The 23,166-nt window shown below is 40.3% G+C and overlaps 1 protein-coding gene across 21 annotated transcripts in view; it reads left to right on the top strand.

Annotated features, from left to right (window-relative positions):
* The window catches only part of EPB41L2 (erythrocyte membrane protein band 4.1 like 2), a 219,777-nt gene that overhangs the window by 108,837 nt on the left and 87,774 nt on the right, over positions 1-23,166 (top strand). The window lies entirely within an intron of this gene.

Below are 23,166 nucleotides of genomic sequence, written 5' to 3'. Positions count from 1 at the left end.
GTGAGGTATTTTTTCATTGTATTTAGTGAAAATTACACTTTCATTTTATAGTAATAATTATAAAATTTTACTATCAATTGGTAATAAAGGATCTCAAGTATTTTTTTGAAAACTTGGAGGATTATATTTTTTAATAAAACACTATAATTTCTATTCTTCGGTACGTCTGTTTTTATCTTATTGGGATATTTAATGGTATGTGACAAGCTCCTTTGGTACCAGAATTTGGGAAGAATTTTAGGGAGTCTCCTGGACTGTGCATGATTGTTGCAGAGAATCAGCTATATGACTCATGTGACAATTGCCATTCGTCATTTATACTCCATGTGTGAAAACACCGGGGCTCTCTCCTCTAAGAAAAAAATACAGTAAGGTTTAGTTGAAGTTGTGGATATAAAGTCAAGAGACCTATGTTTCCTTTTCTTTTGACTCTGGATGTCTTGGGGCAGTCACTTCCTCTTTTTTCTTCTGTTCTCAGATAGCAAAGTAAGAATGAAAATACTTGCTTCCTCTGTTTCTCTGATTGAGCTAGTTTTACTACAGCTGATAAGTCTGTACGTATTTTTTTAAGTCTGAAAATAAATGTGAGAGTCCCTGCAAGACTTTGGGAGCAAGAGTGAATGTGCATTCTGGGTTAGAGTTGCTCACATTTTCCTCTGGCATCTGAAAGTTGTTCCCACGTGTTGATTTAGTCTGAGAATCGAGGGCATTGTTTCTGCCCACACACAAATGCCAGTACCATTTTTTCCTTAGTGCTATGAATAAGGCGATCAGAATGTAGGCTCTTTTCGTCAATGTTCTGATGATAGAAGTATTTATCAGAAAGTAGAATGTGTCAAGGTCGTCTTGTCTTTTGTAGAGTACTGGTCTCAGAAATCCAATTTGATTATCATTGCTTTTGAGTGTTTTTTATTTATTTACTTGACTGCTTGTTCTGCTTTCAGTCTTCAAGGTGGTTCTTTCAGACCTCTAGCACTGACCCTTCACTAGGTTTATTAGTTTAAAAACAACAACAACAACAACAAAAACGTTTATTTTTGGGGGGAGGAGGGCATATAGGCGGGGTGGAGGGGGAGAGAATCCCAAGCAGACTTCATGTGGTCAGCGTGGAGCCCAATGTGGGGCTTGATCCCAAGAACCATGAGATCATGCATGACCTGAGCCAAAATCTCAAGCTGGATTCTCAACCCACTGAGTTACCCAGGGTACCCCATTAAATAGTTTTAACCATCTGCATGTCTCTGGAGGATCTAGAAGTTGTGGCCTTACATACGCTCCCATTAAAGTGTTAGATTTAAATATGGATTAGGAACTCAGAACTGTTTATTTTTAATTTATTTTTAATTTTTTTTTAAATGTTTATATTTGAGAGAGAGAGACAGAGTGTGAGTGAGGGAAGGGCAGAGAGAGGGAGACACAGAATCCAAAGCAGGCTCCAGGGTCTGAGCTGTCAGCACAGAACCCAACGTGGGGGCTTAAACCTACAAGCTGTGAGATTGTGACCTGATGAGCTGAAGTCAGACGCTTAACCGACTGAGCCACCCCGGCGCCCCAGGAGCTGGGAACTATTTAATTGGCACATACTATGTACAACATAAAATCCTAACAACATGGGTCCAGGTGAAGGTCTCTGTCTGTCCAATTATACCTTTAGTTTAAAAAAGGAGTTAATTAAGTTGATAATTCTGTTCAGTAACTTGTATCTACTAAGTGGGAAGAGTGTGAGTGGTTAGTTTGGTTCAACTTGAAGACAGCAGGGATTCATAGGAGCAGGGCAGAACATGGCCTTTTCAAGTCACTTGTTAGCCGGGCGTTCAGGACTCTCTTAAGGAATGACCTCAGACTGTCTTTTGATCGCTATCTACTGGATTTTTGAAGTTTTTCCTCTGCCAGCCTAATTGTTCTTCCATTTAGGCACATCCTAAATTATCTTCTCTTCCTTCAAGTTTCTTATCAGACCATCTCTGCGTTTTGATTTCTTCCCTAGCCACACCATTCCTCCCCATTGTTTAACGTCCAGCTCACATTCAGCTTTTAGAATGTTTTCTTTCTTCCTCTAAACTTGTTTGCACCATTAATTTGGCAATTAATCATGCACTCGGCCTTCTGAAAGAATTACTTGTATTGTGTTGAAAAAGTGCTAAACTCTTGTGTTGTTGTTTGACTTTTCTCCTATTGTTTCTTCACCTGGAGAAAGGTGTTGGTTCCTTGAGAAAAGGGACTTTCTTTCTCCCCATAGGGCCTTAACACAGGACTTTGTGCCCTACTCATAGAAAGTAATTGTTGGTTTATTTTTCTCTACTTTCTTGTGTATGTATAAAATTTTCGTCCTTATCTAAGCTAAATGATTGCATTTGCTTATTTCTGTTCCTAATTCTCTCCACCCTCTCCAATTAAAAAAGAAAGATTTGCATGTATACGTAAATATGTGTATTTCCCCACCCCTTATTGCTACTTCTGTCTACCACCGCCCTGCTATCTATCTATCTGTCTATTTTAATATGAAATTTATTGTCAAATTGGTTTCCGTACAACACCCAGTACTCATCCCAACAGGTGCTCTCCTCAATGCCCATCACCCACTTCCCCCCCGGCCCCCACCCCATCAGCCCTCAGTTTATTCTCAGTATTTAAGAGTCTCTTATGGTTTGCCTCCTTCCCTCTCTGTAACTTTTTTTTTAAACTTTTTTTTCCCACCCTGCTTTTTAAATACTTAGAAACAGCAGGCTAAGTTCTTGTAGAAGCACTTCAAGGGCTTAACTGAATGAAAACAATGAAATTCCTACAAAAGGCAGTCAAACTGCTAGGCAGGAGCCCCTAGACATGGGTATGATGTGGTCCTGGCCCTTTAGGAGCTCAGGGCCCTGTAGGGGAAAGTGGATTCCCAGGGCATAAGACTTCTTTCACTTAAATGGGCGGTTGCTTGGTGGCTGAGTGTAGGCTGGGCTGGAAGAGAATATAATTAATACCTTATTCCCTGCCTCTTTTCAATAGCGCTCCTCCTGAGCACATTAAAAAAGGATATGGTTTTCATTTCCAGGCGGTCAAGAATGCTACCACATGCTTTATCCTTTTTGTGATCCTCATTTTTGGTTTCAAAATCTGGGGCTTGCCCTTGTGTCAGTGGTATTTTGAAAGCATTAAATGTGACACTTAAATGTAACTTGTCACTGTGAGTAAGCATCTTGACATAATTTTGAGGGCAGCATCCATCTCTTCCTGGCCCTTTCTCACACATGCTGCCAGGCAAGCTCGCTCCTTGATAATCGACTGCTTCATACCATTTAATAAGTTTTCACTCTAGCCTGGAGGGTGGTGGCAGAACAGGCACTGGGTCCTTGAATATTTTTCTGTTTTGAGTGAAAATTATTTGAAGGTTGAGGAAGGTTAGAAATGGCACAAAGCTCATCGTCAGAGTAAGGTTTGTACTTGAAAATCGGTTCAGCTGCATTTTTCTCATGCACCAGAATATACGTAGGCATTAAAAAATTTTAGCTCCTTGACAGAATTCATCAGATGAAGAGACATAATCTTATTTCTCTCAGCCAATAAAAAACTCCATAAAATATCTCTTGTTAAACACACAATTCAGAAAACCTCTTGTTCTTGTTACTGTTTTATTTTTTAGTCGCCGCTCTCCCTTCTGAAGAAATTAAAGATAATGTAACTGATAGTTTTATTTCTCTACTGTAGAAATTTTGCTAAATATTCTCCTCCCTGATCCTATCTCCCTGTTCCCCTTCTCCACAAGATTGGTGATGTGTGCAGGAGCCTGAAGGGGGCCCGGGTTTGAGAATCCTTCCTTCCCTGTGTATGTTCATTTCACAAATGTTGGGGCCACTCATTTCATCCTGTCCCTCCCACAGCAGGATTCATATTCTGTGGCCCAGTAAAAACATAGAATTTATCATTAGTATTTTTTAGATTAAAAAAAAATTTTAACGTTTATTTTTGAGACTGAGAGAGAGCATGAATGGGGGAGGTTCAGAGAGAGGAGGAGATACAGAATCTGAAACAGGCTCCAGGCTCTGAGCTGTCAGCACAGAGCCCAACGCAGGGCTCCAACCCACAGACCACGAGATCATGACCTGAGCCGAAGCTGGTCGCTTACCCGACCGAATCACCCAGGCTCCCCTCGTGAATATTTAAAGTACTGTAATATAGTATGCTAGCATATGGATCTTAAAAGGGATTGAATGCAATAGAACATAATAAAATCTGATGTACAGTACCCAGAAAAAAATTTCTTCAAGGTGGCTGGATGATGCAGGTATTGATATAGGATCTGTCAGATTGCTGTTTTCATACTTTGTTTTGTTATATTCTGCAACAGTCACACATGGGCTCTGATAGAAAAGTTATGAGGAATATTACTTTTAACTTTTTTTTTTTTTTTTTTTTTAACTCTTATAGCACCTTCAGACAAAAGCTTTATTCTGCTTGTTAACTGCATCTCATACCTGTGTGTCCTGTGTGGAGTATGCCATTTTAACCCGTCCGAGTCTGATTTTTGTTCATCCCCTGGTCATTTATGTAGAGAGGAAAATTAATCTGGGTCTTAGGATGTTATATTTATTGATCTCTTTTCATACTTCTGGTAACAGCAGTTTAAAGTGAATCAAGTGAGAATGCTAAGCTGTTCTGTAGCACAGAAAGCCTGTATGAATCAAATGTCAAAATTCATTCTAAGCAAATACTTTGCAGAGAATGTGCTAGCCTGCAGAAGTTGATGCTTCTGGTTTTCGAAATAAGTCTTAATGGAAATGGTACTTAGCAATATTCAAAAGAAGATACTTTAAAAAAAATTTGGTTCGCTCATCTGGCTAGAAGTCTGATACCAGCCTCTCTAACCGTTTTAGTCACTTTTAAAGAGATTATACTTTTTTCATCCATTTATGCCAGGTTCCACTCTTCACAGTGAATAATAGAAAACGTTAGACAAAAGGAAGTTATATTTTCATTTCTTAGGTATTATTTACTTTTTTAAACTTTTTAAAAAAAATTAGTTTTGAGAGAGTAGATGGATGTGTGCACTCTCAAGCAGGGGAGAGGCAGAGAGAGAGAGGGAGAGAGAGAGAATCCCAAGCAGGCTCCGCACCATCAGCACAGACCCCCACGTGGGGCTTGATTCCACCAACTGTGAGATCATGACCTGAACCAAAATCAAGAGCCAGACACTTAACTGATGGAGTCACCCAGGCACCCCTCTTAGGAATTATTTTAATGACTGGGTTGCTGAGGTCCCTTAGTGATGGTATGTAATTTTTGAGAAAAATAGGAAGTTTAAGAAAGTCACATTTGCATAGTCTTTTACAAATTTGGTTTCAAAACTGTATTCATTTAAATATAGCTAGTGTGTTCAGAAATAATTCTTGTCCTCAAGTATCGATTTGGTTCCTGCTCTTGCTGGGAAGATAAAAAGAAACTATTTTATTTTTCCTCTACAACTGCTTATAAATTTTACTTTCCAGGATAAACTTCACATATGAAGCAAGAGTAGGATATGAATGTCATTGATGAAGTACCGTTTATGGGTTAGAGACCACGGAAGTACCACGTTCTCATGGGCTGGAATTGTCAGCTCTTCACTGGGAGAAAGGGGCTCCTGGATTTAAGTGTCTGTTTAGGAAAACTCAGCAATACCTGGCCCATTACATTTTCTATTTAAAAACGGTTAAATAGGAATATCCAAGCAGAAAATAAGGGGTTACGAAAAAAAGATTTGCATGCCTCCTTCCTCCTTGGTCAAGGATAGCATGATAACATGGAAACCTTTGTTAGGAGCAAACCCCGTTGCTAGGTTTGACCCAGGCTTTTCTTGGCAGAGTGGAGATAGGTCAAAGGAAATGAAAAGATGGAGATGCTATTTACTTAAAATATGTTATGTTGGTTTTGGTAATTAATAGGTTTAATTCATTTCTTATTCCTTTGATAGGGGTCATTATCTCTTTGTATAAAGTGTGTGATTTTGTCCACTGCACATTTCTCGATCAAGCCTTGGTGATACCCTGGAGGAATAGTCCCATCTCTTATGACTCGCTTGTCGGAGCCCATGCTCCTCGCTTGTCGGAGCAGAGGGCAAAGGCTGTGTGTGTTCCCGTGTTCAGGCTGGGTTTCAGACTCCTTTCCAGTAGTAAGGATCTGTTCTGGATGTAGTGATCAGGACAAGTGTCCAGAGTTAACATTTCCATAAAGTTTGTTTTGTTTTGTTTTTGAGTGAGAGTGAGCAGGGGAGGTGCAGAGGGAGGAGGAGAGAGAGAATCTCAAGTAGGCTCCATGCTCAGTGCAGGCTCCTGACGTGGGGCTCGATCCTATGACCCTGGGATCATGACCTGAGCCGAAATCAAGAGTTGGACACTCAACCTACTGAACCGCTCAGGTGCCTCGTTTTTATAAAGCTTTTTAATTTATAGAATATTATCTCATTTATCCCCACAGAAATTGATGGAGGGAGGGTGGCTGTTAATAGACAAAACTCCACATTGGTGCCGTACTTCTCACATTTAAAGTGCACTTCAGCTCAACTTTGTAATGTTTTGAAATCTGGGTGTATCTCACAACATAGGTGAAAAGAAACTCCATTACTGTTTTCCCCCTACCCCACTCTCTTGCTCAGTGTTTCATAACTTTGTAGAGATAATGGTAATACCTGAAGTTTGCAGAGTAAGATCACAGTGCTGGTGGAGACCAGTAGGATGCCCAGGGTTTGGTGTGTGTATGGGGGGTGAGGGGATGGGGAGGTTCAGTAGGATAGGACTTGGGAGATCATTGTGCAGAGTCTGGTTATCTGCTTTAGGCACACATTAATTCTTTTTTTTTTTTTTTAATTTTTCTTTAACATTTATTTATTTTTGAGAGAGACAGTGCAAACTGGGGAGGGGGAGACACAGAATCTGAAGAGCTGTCAGCCCAGAGCCTGATGTGGGACTCAAACTCACGGACCATGAGATTATGACCTGAGCCAAAGTTGGCCGCCTAACTGACTGAGCCACCCAGACATCCCGGCACACATATATTCTTTATTCACCATGCCCAAGTCAGTCAGGGAGAAGAAAACTGGCCCTTGCTGATCAGTCCTATGAACAGAGTCATTAGAATGCTAGGGAATGATTTATAGGGAGAGATAACTACCAGGAAGAATGAAATGTATATGTTAATTGGTCAACTAATTCCTTTCTTCATAGTTAGGAAGTCCTTGAATGATGCCAGGTGATAATCATAAGGTATCTTTGTGAACATGAAATTCAGAGCAAGGGGTATTATATCAACAGAGTAACTGGTGTCTTCAACCCACTGTGGAGGGTGAATATATCTGCCAAGATCCAGAATAATTGTGCTTTTAGGCCAGGTGCCTCCTTCCAAGTGACACTGATAAATTCTTACTTTTTGTTATTCCCACTGTTCCCCCTCCAAAAAGCCCATTTGGGGCTATAGACTGGGACTAGACACACACACACACACACACACACACTCACTCTCTCTCTCTCTCTCTTTCTGTATTTCCTTAGTGTTTTAGACCTGCATTCCTAGGTCTTCTGCAGTCAGAACATTCATCCTCAGGTGTATTGATTTTACTTAGGTTTTCCAGTAAATGTTATACTGTCTCCAAATTCTGTTAGAAACTGTACCGTGGGCTTCAGTATTTATCATTGGTATATTGTTCACCTCATAGGCTTGGGTGGGAGTTAAAGTTGGGAATGAGAATGATTGACCTGAAACTTATTTGCCAGGTAAAAATATTGTTTCTGTTGGAAAAGATTCTGAATTTCAAGTAGATGTCACATGTCACTTTGCATTTTAGGGAAGAAATAATACAGGACGGCTTGGAGTTGGCCATCTGGGTATTCAAAATACCTAGTGCAGAAGAGGCTTTATAAAGGAAGTTTCCAGTGTATGAACAGGTTATACATTGCCATACAACAGCAAATGAGTTATTTAGAACGTATGTTTTCCTATTGAGACAGTGCACAGGTGATTAGATTGCCAGGTTGATTGTGAAAGACAGAATTTCTACCTCACTTTAACTCAGGCCAAAACTTAAAATCTTTTCTTTTTCTTAGATGATTTTCCTATTTTTTTGGTACTTTTCTCCCTTAGATTTTCTTGTTCCTACCTCCGTGATGATATTATTCTTTTATAGTATGATACAAAAACATGTTACATGCTTCCTGCCTACTTTTTCTTCTTCTAGAATCTAAATTCCTAATTCCTCAAATGTAGCAGATTTCTCAGCTAAGTAATGAGAGCGTCCGTGATTTGAGTGAATGACTTCAGTGTGTGAATGATTGATTACCTGTACTGCCTTCTAAGAGATTATTTGCATTTTAAAAGAAACCTCTTGTCTCTAAAGAATCCTAAGTGGTAAAATTTCACTAGTGAAGCCAAGGCACGAGAAAACATTAAGGCAGTTTGTGTCAGTCTAGAAAGCTGGATTTATGGCGTTCTTGGATCAGGTAGACACATTGGTGGTAAGGTAGCCTTTTGGGGAGGCATCAGAGCCGCACTTACCCAAACACTTTCTAACTTCCTTGCTTCTGAATCCCCATGTTTCTCTCTCTGATACCTCACAGTTTTTCTCCTTATGTAGTTGAGTTAATTTATGTATCTTTAAAGTCTAAAGTCTTGAAGATTCACCCAGCACCGCCCAACTCCCCCTACCCCCCCCCCCCCCCAACCCGCCTTTATGGTGAACAAAGACCTTGTTGTCATTTTCCTTTTGGTTTTACTTGAGTTTGTTAGTCACCCACCAGGAATTAAAAAACTTTTACTTGGGGAAAAAATGTCAAGCTGAATGGAAACACTGTTGCCTCAGATCAGTGTTTAAAAACTGTGCTATCTCAAAATGAAATGTATTTTTTTTTCTCAGATTGTCCAAAAGTTGCTTGTCATTGAGTTCAAGAATCAGAAATTCAGGTGGTGAGGTATAAGAAAATTATTGTTGCTAAAAAATAAAACTCGAGGCCTCTCTTTTTGCATCAGATCCCGTTTCCCTCTGTTTTACAGCTGTAATAAAGTAAATATTTAAGATGATTCTGCATTACAACTTCTACTTTGGTCCACTGTTTAAAAAAAAAAAAAAAAAAGAAAGAAATTTTAAACACTCCTGGCCAGTACAGGTGAGAATAGTTTCATTGGGCCCAGTTTATGATCACATCTACATAAGATCTGTGGTCAAGTGTGTGTCTTGTGTTTTTCCATTTGTTGATCATTTTATTTCAAATGTAGTTTCAAAGATAGTTGTTATTAAAGATTGTCAGATAAATTTTATGTTACCAGGCTCTGCGAACCAGTTGTTTTTTAAAGGATTTTTAGTGAAATCTTGAAGAATTAATGTCTTTTCCTTTGGGTCCTGGCTTTTGTGTCTCAGCCTTTGAAAGGGAAGAAAGGTGAATGTACAGCATTGCATGGTGCCTGGCCAGACAGAAAGCTAATGGACTTTGGTGTGAGGGCAGATAGTCTTAACTCTGGGAGAGGGGGTCTGTTCCCTGACCTTTGCGTTGCCTCACGGTCAGAATCCTTGGTTGCGATTTTTAAAGATACAGGAGCACAGAGGATTTTTAGGGCAGTGGAATTACTCTACGATGGTAGACGCGTGTCATTATACATTGGTCCAAACTGATAGAATGCACGACACCAAGGATGAGCCCTGATGTTAACTATGGACTCGGGTAACTATGACTGTGTCAGTGTAAGTTCATCAGTTGTAACGAATGTACCCGGGGGAGATGCTGACTGTGGGGGAGGCTATGCATTTGTGAGGCTAGAGGGTATATGGGAAATCTCTGTGCCTTCTCAATTTCTGTGAACCTGGAACTGTTGTAAGAAATAAAACCTAATAGAAAAATTTAAAAAGTACAGGTGCCCGCGGGTGTCACCTCTGAAGATCCTGGGTTTGATGCCAGGCACAAGAGTGAAGAACTGCTCTGAGAGGCTGTAACATCCCTTCTGCCAGGTACCTTCTGCGGAACCCCTGCTCCCCAGATACTGGGTGAATTCATAAATGAGCCCCTTGTTGATTTATTAATATGGCTGGCGAGGTATTTTCCTCTAGTGGTAGGAAAGTGAGTGGAGTAGAGACCCTCCATGGAGACTGCAGGAGGTCTAAGTGTCTGTGTCTACTTGACAGCTGTTTCCTCACTCTGGCTCTGATTGTCTGGTCGGGATTTGCTTTGAGCAGCACTCCACGTTGTAGCAAGGACTTGATTAACTGCAATTGTTATCTTTTAAAAAGCCTGATTATTTTTTGCTCAGGATCCTTTTTTTTTTTTTTTTTCTTGGATTTTGGATGAAAACACTAATATCCCATGCCTTGGATAAATTCCTGACAATGTTTTTTATATTTTATCAGTAACTTAGTGACTTGGAAGGCCCATAATGGAAACCGACACCACTTATATGTGCACAGTGGCTTCGTAATACAAAGAACTTGCTTAGACTCTAGATTTTAGTTAGTACTCTTACAAGTAAGAAAACACCACATGATTTAAAAACAATACACTTTATTTTGCAGTTTTGAATAAACCAATCCCTAATGTCCAAGGATTTATCTTCTTACTGGAGAGTCGGGAGAGAGACCTTGTCCACAGCCAGTTGGATTAAAAAAAAAAAAAAAAAAAAAAGTCAGATGAGTTCCTTTACCACCAAAATCAACGAGAACTCTAAGAATAGAAATGTAGTTGGATTTTGCATATGAGAAATTGCAGACCAGTTAGCAGCTGTTCACTTAGAACAAATGAAGATTTAGATGATTCTTTCCTGATACGCTACAATACTGTTTCGTTCAACTTTCATTAGGAAAGGAAGATGTTTAAGGGACCACTTTTTATGACACGTATTAGAACTGACAGAGGTGTTTATCATCATTTAGTTAAAGACAAAGCCAAAAATTAAGTACAATCCCTTGTATAAAATTTCTGTGCAGATATTTACATTTCATCAACAAATCGGGTCTGTTTAATAAGCTTCAAGCTCCGTCGCTCTGGGGCTTTTGTGAGGTTTCCTGCATCCCCAGTTGAGGGCTCGCTTTGGGATTACTCTGGAGCCAGCATGCTGGTGAGAGGAGTGGGGACTGGTCTCTGGAACAGCCGCTTTCAACAGTGCAGGGCTGCTCTGCACTGTAGAGATAGAAGTCCTCGAGGGTGTGCCCTCTGGTCAGTGACCTGATTCTTGTGTCCTGAAAGCTGATGAAAGCGTCTGGGTTGCCAGAAATTTAAATTACAACCACCTTAGAAATATAGAATGTGATTGTGGATGAAGGATTAAAAATTTAATGTGTTACCTTTTTTTATGTTTATTCATTTTTGAGAGAGAGAGAACAAACATGAGCAGGAGAGGGACAGAGAGAAGGGGGACAGAGCATCCCAAGCAGGCTCCATGCTGACAGCGAGCCCCGTGTGGGGCTCGAACTCATGAGCTGTGAGATCATGACCTGAGCTGAAGTCGGATGCTCAACTGACTGAGCCACCCAGGGTGCTCCCCCCCCCCCCCCCCCCCCCCCCCCGCCCCCCCGCAGTGTGTTATCTTTTAAGACTGAAAATTAAGCATTTATTTGCTTTGGGAGGAAGAAGGGCCATGTCCATAGACTCAGGTTGGTGGTTGACAGTGTGCTGTGTTCGTTGGTTTGTTTATAATATTAGTAGCAGGATTTTGTTGTTTTTGCTGTGGTCCACAGAGCATAGAAATGAAACCTACTTTTCTGCGTCATTTGTAATCTAAACTTACCTGGTTACTTAGGAGATGAATTGTGTGCCCAGTTAAGAATTCCGAAACATTTCAAGAGTCGGCACACTGGGTTAGAGAAACATTCTGTCCAAATACTGCATTTAGACTTGTATGGACCTAGAAGCATTGTGTTCGTGAAACAGGGTCTTTCGGTGTGTATGAAAGACACACTCCTCTGTCCTTGAGGAGTTCATTAAGGGGTGCGTATGATTTGCATTAAAGGTGAGCCTCTATGCTTCCAGCTTTGCTAGGGTTTCCTTTAAAATTATTGCAGGATTTAGTTACCGGGAGGTATTGTGCAGTCTGTTCTGGTCTCGTGTGTGTTTTTGTTTTAGTAGCATTTTTATTTCTAACACCTAAAACTACATTATTTTATGTTGTTCATGTCCACAACATGCAGAATTGCTCCACAATCAATCCTAACCCCGTGAATCCTGTGTAATGGAAAAGAAATAGAAATCTTATAATGACCTGACCTGTGAGGTTCCCCGCCCCCCTGACTTCCCTTTTGTAGCCTGGTCTTGAATACTATACAAGAAAAATTTCTTCTACTTATGGTGATTTATAAGAAACCTACATGCGGGGCGCCTGGGTGGCTTGGTCGGTTAAGCGTCCGACTTCGGCTCAGGTCATGATCTCACGGTCCATGAGTTCGAGCCCCACGTCGGGCTCTGTGCTGACAGCTCAGAGCCTGGAGCCTGTTTCAGATTCTGTGTCTTCCTCTCTCTCTGACCCTCCCCCGTTCATGCTCTGTCTCTCTGTCTCAAAAATAAATGTTAAAAAAAAAAAAAATTAAAAAAAAAAACCTACATGCTACATAATCTTGATAATGTATGTTTATTTCTTTGTGGATGTACATATACACAGTTTTCCTGATTACTAATGAAAAAGTTTTTCAAACTTTTCTACTACTCAGAGTAAGAAAGATACATATGTGTGTATCTATACATGTATGTGCATATTTGTACTCACTTTATGTATAGATGTATATATATTTTTTCTATAATATGCATGTCTTTTTGAGTAGTTGGAAAAATGTCTTCAAATTTAATTCTTATTAATCAGGGAAACTTAAAAATCTTTATTATAAATGGCTCATTTATTTCTGGAATTAAATTTTCAACACACAATGTTTTTTTAATTTTTTTATGTTTTTATTTTTGAGAGAAAGACAGCATGAGGGGGGAGGGGCAGAGAGAGAGAGAGGGAGACAGAGAATGGGAAGCAGGCTCCGGGCTCTGAGCTGTCAGCACAGAGCCCAACGCGGGGCTCGAACTCACCAGATCATGACCTGAGCTGAAGTTGGATGCTTAACCGACTGAGCCACTCAGGCACCCCTTTTTGTTGGGGTTTCAGTGAACTTTGGGACAGAGGTGTATTGACAGCTCACCCAGATTGGTAGGAAAAGAACGATCTGGTAAATGATGGCCTTAGACTATATGAGACTCTCTCTTTACTCTTCTGTATGGTTTTCTTTGATTTCCTCCATGGCCTGACAATGTATCTGTTGTTGTGTTTGCTCTTTGCATACCTTTCTTTCCTTGGCCTTTTATATTTGCATAGTGTAGTTTAGAGCTAGTGCAAAATACATGGTTCGAGGGGTGTAATGTATGCATTGCATTGTGCACTTCCCAGCACTCTGTCCTCGGCACACAATAACTACAGTGTGGAGGGGCCTACACGGAGACCGTGATGGTGCTTTATAAAACGCCAGTGGTGTTGGCATCCACTGCAATCTGCCGGGTAAGCAGTTGCACAAATTCCTCTAAGTTGAGAGGCCTCCAGAAATGTCATGTTTTGGCCTCAATAGTGAATGCCACAAATAACAGACAGGCACGGGGGACTTTGCTCAGCTTCTCAGATTCCAGTCTGTCTTTCTTCAGCTGGGTCTGCTGTAGATTGCCTTTCTTTTCTTTTTCTTTTTCTTTTTTTTTTTTTTTTAATTCAGTCCTTGACTAAAATATTTTAAACCCCTTTAAAAATTTTTTCCCCCCCCCCCCCCCCCTTTTGGAGCTCTCTAATATATTATGTAGTCTTTTAAATAATGGAGAAAAAAAAATCTGATACCTGGAAGGCAGACTAAAGGACTTTTTTTTTGTTTAATTTTTCAGCCCAGTGATTTTCTATTTCTGGTCTGTGCTGTAAGTGGGGTTAGGGAGAGGCAGACAGGGAAAAAGAGATTGTAAAGCTTGTTGGCATTTAATATAGAAAGTAAGATTTTTTTGGAGTGTGGTTGGCAAGTTTTATGGTTTTAGTGGTTTAATTAACTCGGTGCTAATAGAGTAGCAATCGACACAGTTCGTAGTCTGTAAAGATTCTAGTGGTAGAAGGGATACAAAGCAAAGGCATGCTTTCGCTTAGCAAGAGGAAGTAACGGTGAAACTGATGTCTTTGTGAAGTAATGTAAAGGGTCTATAAAACTCCCCCTGCCTCCTCCTGCATAAAGGTGGGGCATGGCCTGCTCTTAAGAGAAAGAGAGGCAGATTGACTTCTGCTTTTGTCATTTCTCCGGTTCCCAAGAAGTATTTGGAAATGCTCTAATTACTAACGAAGAGTTTAAGTACAATGTAGAATTGTGAAAATGAAATGTAGGTCTGTGGCTGTTCTTCTCCCAGAATGTAGTTGGCAGTGTGTGTTTGGTTTAGCTCCTTGAATATCTATGGGTGGTAGTCCATGAGCTAGATCCAGGAGATTGCATAAGACTGCTAGCCAGAGGCTTGAATTCTAGACTCAGCTCGGCCAACTTTTTGGCTGGCATCATGGCACGAAGCCATTCCATCCAATGGATATATTTTGACCTACTAGTGAGCTAGTTACTCAATGAAATGCTGCCCTGGAAGATGTTAAAGTAAGACATACTTTTGCTTAAAGAATTCAGTCTCCAAAAGTAATATCAAAAGGAGTAGAATATAAGAATAAGTACCGTAGATGTGTAACAAAGTGCTTGAAGGAGAAAGGTAACTATCGGGAGATTAGATTTTATGGGAAAAGAGAATTTGGAGATTTTTCTAGAGGTAGTGTTTCAACAGTTGGAGATAAATCAGGTTAAGAAAGAAATTTGAGGGGCACCTGGGTGGCTCAGTCGGTTAAGCATCCGACTTCAGCTCAGGTCATGATCTCACAGTCTGTGAGTTCGAACCCTGCATCGGGCTCTGTGCTGACAGCTCAGAGCCTGGAGCCTGCTTCGGATGCTGTGTCTCCCTCTCTCTCTCTCTGCCCCTCCCCTGCTCATGCTCTCTCTGTCTCAAAAACATTAATGAAAAAAAAAGGAAAGAAATTTGAGAGTATGTCTTGGCAAGTCCACGGTCCTCGTTATCTGGGGCAATACCCCCAAAGTGCTATGACAGGTACTTGTACTGGTATTTTAAGTGCACATAGTAAAACAAAATATCTGTGTTTTCTGCTTGGTTAACAAATGTATATTTGTAGTCCTTTCATGAAATAGAATTCAAATTGTTTATAAAAAAGTCAAAACAATGATAATAGGAGGAAGTTGCCTTCCTGGATGATACTGAGTGCTAATGTTTATGGATATCACAAGTAGGAATTGTGTTCTTCAAAAGAAATTCAGGAAATCAGACTGAAAAGTTAAATAGGTTAAACTCTGCAACCTTAGTTTTCTCATTTGTGAAATGAGACTGGATGAAATAAGTGTGAAAGCTCTTTAATCATATTTAAAATCAATTAGTTTTAGGGCAGCTCAGAAAGGTCCTGTGATTTCAGCTGCCTTTGAATGAATCCACATAAAGTGCCAAATATTTTATTAAGCATTTTAAATACACCTCATTTAATTATCACTATTATACAGTAAGTGGTTATATTTGATTTTTATTTAATTTTGTTTTATTTTGGGGAGAGAATGAGGGGGCGAGCCAGGTAGGGGTAGGGGCAGAGGCAGAGGGAGAGAGAGAATCTTAAGCAGGTTCAACATTCAGCACATAGCCTGACACAGGGCTCAATCTCAGGACCCTTACATTGTGACCTCAGCTGAAATCAAGTGTCGAGCGCTTAACCGAAAGAGCCACCCAGACCCCCCAGAAGTATTTGTATTTGAAAGAGAGGAAACTGAGGCATAACAAAGTTAAGTAACTTGCCCCGGGTTACCTAGCTCTTAAGAAGTGGGGCTGTTGTTCAAATCCAGGTCACTGGCATTTTACTGCAGTATTTTTCCTCAATACAGTTGAGAATCAGTGATTCTAACGAAAGAGACGGTACACACTGGAATCTGGAGGGGAGAAGGAACAGTTTCAACTGGCATACCACCCCACGTCTTTCTGTGTTACCGTTATGAATTGTGTCTTGGTTCCTTTCCCCTGAATCGTGAGCATTATTTGTGGAGTGTGACACAAAGTGATCAGTGTGAAGGCAAAGAGAAGTTGTGAGCCACTGGGTCATACCGCTATGGGCAAGTTTGATTGAAGAGGAGCACTCATAAAGCGTAACCACGTGGAACCCTGAATATGTAGTATTCAACATGAGATAGTCTGATATAGTTTCTTAATGGGAGAAGAAGCGTGTCTTTTGTTTGCCTTTTTGAATTAGCTTCCACAAGCGGATCCGTTGTAGGTTTCTTAAGAGTAACTTCTCTGGGTTTTCTGTTAGTTTTCTTACAATCAATCCTTATTCCTTAGCTCCTGTTTCTTTCCCTCTTGTCTTGGTGGCTTTACTATATTTATTATTTTTAAAAAAGAATGTCAAAACCTTTTGAATGTTAATGAATCAGAATAATAAAATGATGGAATAATGTGATTATAGAGTAATGGATTTCATTTTATGTGACTCGAGATCCGTGGAGTTTTCTTAATTTGAGAGTTTTAGCATTAATCAACTATTACATCTTTTACATAGGCAAGATGTCTGTTGCCTCTTATTCTCCGTATTGGTTTCAATTAGAATTTTTTTTTTAAAGATTTTATTTTTAAGTAATCTCTGTACCCAACATGTGGCTTGAACTCACAACCCTGAGATCAAGGGCTACGTGCTCCACTGTGAGCCAGCCAGTTGCCCCTTCATGCCCCTTCAGTTAGAATTCTGATGAAATACATGTAGACCTCCTCATTCTGTCTTCCATGTCTGAAATTCTTTCATATTTTCCATCTTTCTTTTTTGCATTCTGGTTACGTTTTTCAGATTCATCTTGAGGTTCACTGGTTTTCTCTTTAACTGTGCCAAAATCTGCCCATTTGGGTTGTAATCTATTGTTACAGGTTTTATTTCTAGATATTCTGTTTGGTTCTTTTCAGAATCTGCTTTTTGATAGTTTATATTTTATAATATTTCTTTAAACATGTAAAACATACTTATTTTGTGTTCTGTACCTGATAATTCCATTATCTACAGTATATGAAGATCTGATTCTGATATTGCATCTAATAATAATAGTGATTGGTTTCTTTGTATGTGTTTTGATTTTTTGATTATATTTGTTGGGATTTTTTTTTTTTTTAAATCTCTGGGAATAATCATTTGCTTCAGCCAGACAGCTAGATGCATCCAATTCTGAACCAGTTTAAACCAAATTCTCTTTTTTTGGCATTTTTGAATCAACAAGGTAATGGGTGAACTGTTTTTTTTTTTTTTTTAAGTTTAATAAATCATACTAATAGTAATAAAAAATTTTAATGCCATTCTCCAAAATCTGCTTGAGGGCCAGATCATGGTAATCTTTTTTTCCCCGCATTTCTTGAGATAAATGGTCTGGAGAACAGTAATTCTGATATGGAGTAAGTTAGTAAGTGTTGTATTAAAATTTGACCGTGCTTTATTTAGCCAAATAATTTTGGGGAACATCAGGTTGAATGATGGGAAACAGGTTTTTTTCACCATAGAACTTCCCAGGGTATCTTACATGCAAATAGGAAGCTGCATGCCTAGTAGTTATGTACATTAAGCAGAATTTTCCTTATCCTATTCTCACTCCCCTTCTGGGGGATGTGGGTAGATACATGGGACATCTCATGGGACTAGTGAGACCAATGGAACATGCTTGGCAACTAGAGGTCTACCTCCTGATACCCTTGGCTTCTGCTGATTGCCTTCTCACTCTCTTCACCTCAGTGTTGATACCACTCTGCTGGAGAACCGTGTACATGCGTGCGTGTGCATCTTGTATTTAAACTCCCGAGGGAAGATGCGATTGTATTTGGTTAACCTTTATGCCCAGAGTAAGACATTGTCTTTGAGTAGAGCTGTTTGTTGGATGAAGCTATCTCCAGGGCCATCGGCTATGTCCTCTGGACCAGGGAGCTAGTTATCTCTAAAGGCATAGATTCACAGGACTTGGTTTTCCCTTGGGGAATTTCTTTTTTTATTTTTTTCTGTCATTTGACTGTAAAGTTCCCAAGACCATCTATGTCTTATTTATCATTGTTTTCATGATGTCTTAACATAGGAACTAATATGTATTAGATGCTGGATCAGAATATGTTGAGCCTTTTAGCCTGGCAAGCTCTTGCAGTCGTGTGCGAGTGGGACTGTATAACTGGCAGGCAAACTGCATGGCTTGTCTCTTATGGATGGGTTACTTTTTTCATCTTCCTATAGTCTCCAGTGTCACTTGAATAGAAACTGGCCGCATCAGACTCTATAAACATCCAAAGGGGAAATTAAGTTCTTCCGAATATGCTGTTTCTCTGCCTTGAAAGAAATCATTTCCTTTAAGATTCATTTCAGATGCTACAGTCTTGGTAAAGCTGTGGTATTTCTCAGACCCTGTTACTCATCTGTTCTTGGTGTTTCCATAGCACTTTGCATATGCATCTTTTAGTACGTGTCGTACGGTATTTTTACATTCTTGCTTTTCCAGCCAGATGTTGAGTTCGTTAAGGGTGGAGATGCTGAATGGAAGCTTAAGTAATACGTGTATGCAGTTAAGATCTAATCAAGCATTTAAAATCTGTTTCCTAGAGAAGGGAAGGAGAGCATAGCAGAGAAGCAATCTGAGCATCTAGAAGATACTCTGATGTTTGTTAGATGTGGGCCAGTGAAAGAACAGTTTGTGACAGGTTTCAGCTGATGGAGGAAGGCACTTGGTTTGGCACTTTGATGTGTACTGTCTCATTGGGTTAACTTGACCCGCACAGTGAGCTGTGGGATACCTGTGACTTACTTTCACAGTTAAGGAGACTATCTGGTTTGCCTATTGTCTCACTTGTCTAGTAATAGTAAAGTGCCTACAAGGTATTGATGAGGGAGGGACTAGGGCTGACTCCAGCCCCTGTGTGGATGCCCCTCATTCCCCGCCCCATGCTGCCCAGCACACTGATGCCAAATTGTGGTGGTGAGCTTTGTGGATGTTTTTACTCAATCTTCTGGGGGAATTCTGTCCATGAGAGCACGTTTCTATTTTTGAATGGAAACCAGTGAGAAAGTATGATTTATTAATAAAAATGCACTTTAAGCCAGTGTTGGAATAGGTTTCCTCTTTGAACAGAGGTATGTGTTCATAGACATTAGTTGTCTTAAATATTCTTTTGGCCCTGCTTTCAAATAGCATTTGTCAATATCAATAGCATTCATACTATCAAATAGTATGAATCTCCTTTTGTTTCTGTTACATTTCTTCATGATGTCTAACGGTTTTAGTAGTTTGCTCATTTGAAAGTAGTTGTCACATATAGCCAGATGTTTTGTAGAAATGGTAAGTTTGGGAAATTTTATCTGGTTAAAGGACAACTTATATTAGCGCTTTTTGAGTTTTTTGGCATCTTTCTAAATAAGAAGATAATTTCTGCTTTATAGTAAATAAAATGTCTTTTGTGAGTCCTTTATTAGAAATGCACAGAGGATGATGTTCAAGTAGATAGATGTGGCAGGAGCTATAGTAGTTTGCTTGCTTTGTTATCTCTGATAAGGAAAGTTCCTAATTTCAAAGTGGATGCTGAAATTGTGGCTATGGTCAGTCACTGGGAGCCTGAGTAGGTTAAATATCACCTCATTAAAATAACTATGTTACATATAGTACACCATAATGTTTTTCCAGTTGATTCAAGAAGTATCTTATGACCACCTATTATGATGGGTCATTTTCTACTCACTACAGATTCTGAAGTGAACAATGTTGTTGAAGTCCATGTCAGAGAAAGTGAATTCTATCTTATTTATTACCTTTAAAATATTCATTGCTGTTATTTGCAACCGTATCTCCTCCTGGACCATGATTTTACTGCACATTTAAGAAAGCCAGCTGTCTGCTTTGCCTTCCCTTCTCCTCATAAAGTTACTCTAAAATGCCTCCAAACTCAAAGTTTTAATTATATAGGTTAATAATTGCATGTAGATCAAATAATGAAATTGAGAAGCTTTCATTTTAAAAGTTTGAGCCAAAATCCCATGTAAGTGAAATTAATCACTTTTCATGTTACAAAACTCTCCAGCTTATAACAATAGGAGCCAATACTGATGAAGCACTATGTGCCACATATACTGTTCTAAGCTCTCTGTATTACAATTTTTGGTACTCTAGTCTGTGGTGGATTTTATTCCCTTGTTTCACAGATGTGCCAAGTAAGGCAAATAGAAGTGAAGTATCTTGTCCCTGGTCACATAATTTGTTAGTAATGGAAATGAATGTAAAACTTTGGCATTTGGAATCCAGAGTTCAGTACACTTCCTTAGTATACTCTATTAGTATGTACTTTGAATATACAGACATAGACACACATACGTATTTTAAATGTCCTTAGTACTTTCCTGAATCTGTAGTGATACAATGAAGGTACAGTGCTTGCTGTGTTGAAATAATCTGTGTTGCTTTCACCTTCTTTCCTCTGCTATTTAGCATAATTCTGTGTATTCATTTTATTTTATTTTATTTTTATTTTTTTACTGCTTTCCACTCACAGAGTCTCCCTTAGGATCTCTTGAAGGGCTGGTTTAGTGGTCATGAACTCCTTAGTTTTTGTTTGTCTGGGAAAGCCTTTATCTCTCCTATTCTGAATGACCGCCTTGCTGGATAAAGGAGTCTTGGCTGCAGATTGTTCCTATTCAGCACATTGAATGTTTCCTGCCACTCCCTTCTGGCCTGCCAAGTGTCGGTGGACAGGTCTGCTACAACCCTTATGTGTCTACCCTTGTGGGTTAAGGCCTGTTTGTCCCTAACTGCTTTCAGAATTCTCGATTTTTGTATTGTGTTCTTCTATTTTGTCAGTTTGGCTAAGTTTCTGTCTTTTGCGTGTCTTAATAGCTTGTTCTGTGTCCCGCACCTGCGAGCACTATTACATTAAAGAGGCGTCATACACCGTTCAGGGCCTGGCACTTCAGGAAGTGTTTTTGGTGTATGTTGTGTGCACCCTGTTGTTGCGTTTTGGCTGCTCAGTCCCACTGGTCAGTCCTCTGGAAAACTGCTTGCCTGTAGTGGTGGAGTGTTTGGACTTTCAACCAGGTGTGCTTTGATTTGTTCATTGAAGAAACCCTGGAAAAAGAAAAAGGTAAGGGGAATCCTGATCCCATAAAAAGAGAAAAATGAAAGGGGGGGGGTGGGGGGGGGGGAAGAAGACCAAACAGAGAATCAAAAAAATTATAATGCTAAATCCAGAGAAAGAGAAAGGAAAATAAAGGATAGAAAAGGTGTAAAAAGAATAAAAAATGCCTGATTGAACAAATGTACACGCACGCACACGCATGCACACACACACGTATGTATATTTATTATTAGTGTATGTAATTCACCAAAAACAAATCCAAAATTATGAGCCTGGTTCCAAAAGAGAAAAAGAGGAGGGTAGAAACAAAAAGACAAAGAAAAATTAAAAAAAACCACAGCTATTGGTCCCTGGGGCCGTGGCTGTGCTGGTCTGGAGGAGAGGCGGTCTGGTTCGGTCAGTGTCAATCTTACTTGGGTAGATGTGCAGTTACCAGGCACGGAAGGGCAGGTTTGGTATAAGCGGGTCTCACCTCCATGGGGGGACTGCCGTGATGCTCCCTGAAGCCCCACCTTTGGTGATGGGGAGAAAAATGACGACCCCCCCCCCAATCTCTGCTCCCCAGACCAGGTGTCTCAAACCATGCTGTTCAGGCAGCCCTCACAGAATAGGTCGACTTGCCCTACTCCGCTCTCTCCCACGCACTCAGCTGGGATTCAAAACCCAGTGTCTTCAAGGGCCCTGCACCTCACAGAGCCTGCTCTGGGGTAGCGCCACTCTGCCCTGCTGATAAAGGCCTTTGGCTTAGGCCTGCAAAAGTCTTTTGTCCCTGGGGGAGGCAATAAACCTTCTTCCCACAGTGCTTGAGGAAAGGGACTGTTCTCTCTCAGGGTGCCCCTGAGATCCTACTGCGCCCCAGGGTTGGCTCCTTCTGCCCCCAGGTGCGTGCATAGGGCTCTGGCTTCAGTCTGGAGAAAGTTGTGCACTTTAGAAAGCTCCGAGTTTCAGCTCCTAAGGCTGTTTGCAAAATAGAAACTGGCACTCACCGTATTTCTCGTCCCCCAGTCTGTGGTCTGGAGAGGTTTGCCTCTTGTGCTAACTGGATACTGCAATTTCACAGCCCCTCTCTCTTTCTCTTTCTCTTTAGTCTCTCCACAGAAGGAGTTCCCTACCCTCCATACCCGTGCCAATTTATCTCCCCCAGTTTTCACATACATGCACCTCTGTCCCACCAAGCGGTCTCACTCCACCTGTGGAGATTGTTCTGCCACTCCGCAGATTGACTTCCTGGATGTCCCAAGTGATCTGACCCGATTACAGCTGTGTTTGAGGGACAAGGAAAATCCTTGTCCCCTTATATCTCTGCCACCTTAGCTCTGCTCCCCTCTTTTTAAAAGAAACATTACTATAAAACATTTAATAATGAAAGTTCCAGATCCTCCTTTGCATGTCTCTCAGGCATGAGTTTTCCACCTCTGCTCCCAGAAAGAGAAGGAAGAAAGGTTAGAGGAGAGAAAAACAGGCCCTTGCATTGAGTTTCTGAAGACCGTCTTTTGAAACTCCTTATCAGAGTTGTACTCATTTGAAGTTAAAATGTCTTTTATTCCATTTTTGTTCTGTTTTTAAATGTTTATTTATTTGGGGAGAGAGGGAGAGAGAGAATCCCAAGCTCTGCTGCGATCACAGAGCCCAGTGTGGGGCTTGATCTGATGAACTGTGAGGTCATGATCTAAGCCAAAATCAAGAGTTGGACGCTTAACAAACTGAGCCATCTGGGTGCCCCTCTTATTCCATTTTTAAAGATAAATGCGTGGGAGACCTCAGTTTCCACATAGTGGATTAACTAATAAGTATCTATTTTGATGGCATTAGGGCATTCATCTTGAGAATGAAAAAGTCTGAGGGCGTGTTCAGTTTTCACTTGTAGTCCAGGGGCCAGCTTCTGTCTATGCAGGGGATGGAGGGGTGTGTGTGACCTGACCTTGCAGTTTGAGTGTTCCCAGGGGTCTGCGTTTTCATTGGAAATGAGTCACCACTTTGTTTTGCCATTGATTAGACTATGAGTTTTTCTTCTGTGCCTGTC

The sequence above is a fragment of the Panthera uncia genome (assembly GCF_023721935.1).
Source record: "Panthera uncia isolate 11264 chromosome B2 unlocalized genomic scaffold, Puncia_PCG_1.0 HiC_scaffold_24, whole genome shotgun sequence".
Taxonomy (NCBI): Eukaryota; Metazoa; Chordata; class Mammalia; order Carnivora; family Felidae; genus Panthera; species Panthera uncia.
This window is presented reverse-complemented; position numbering and strand designations above follow the sequence as displayed.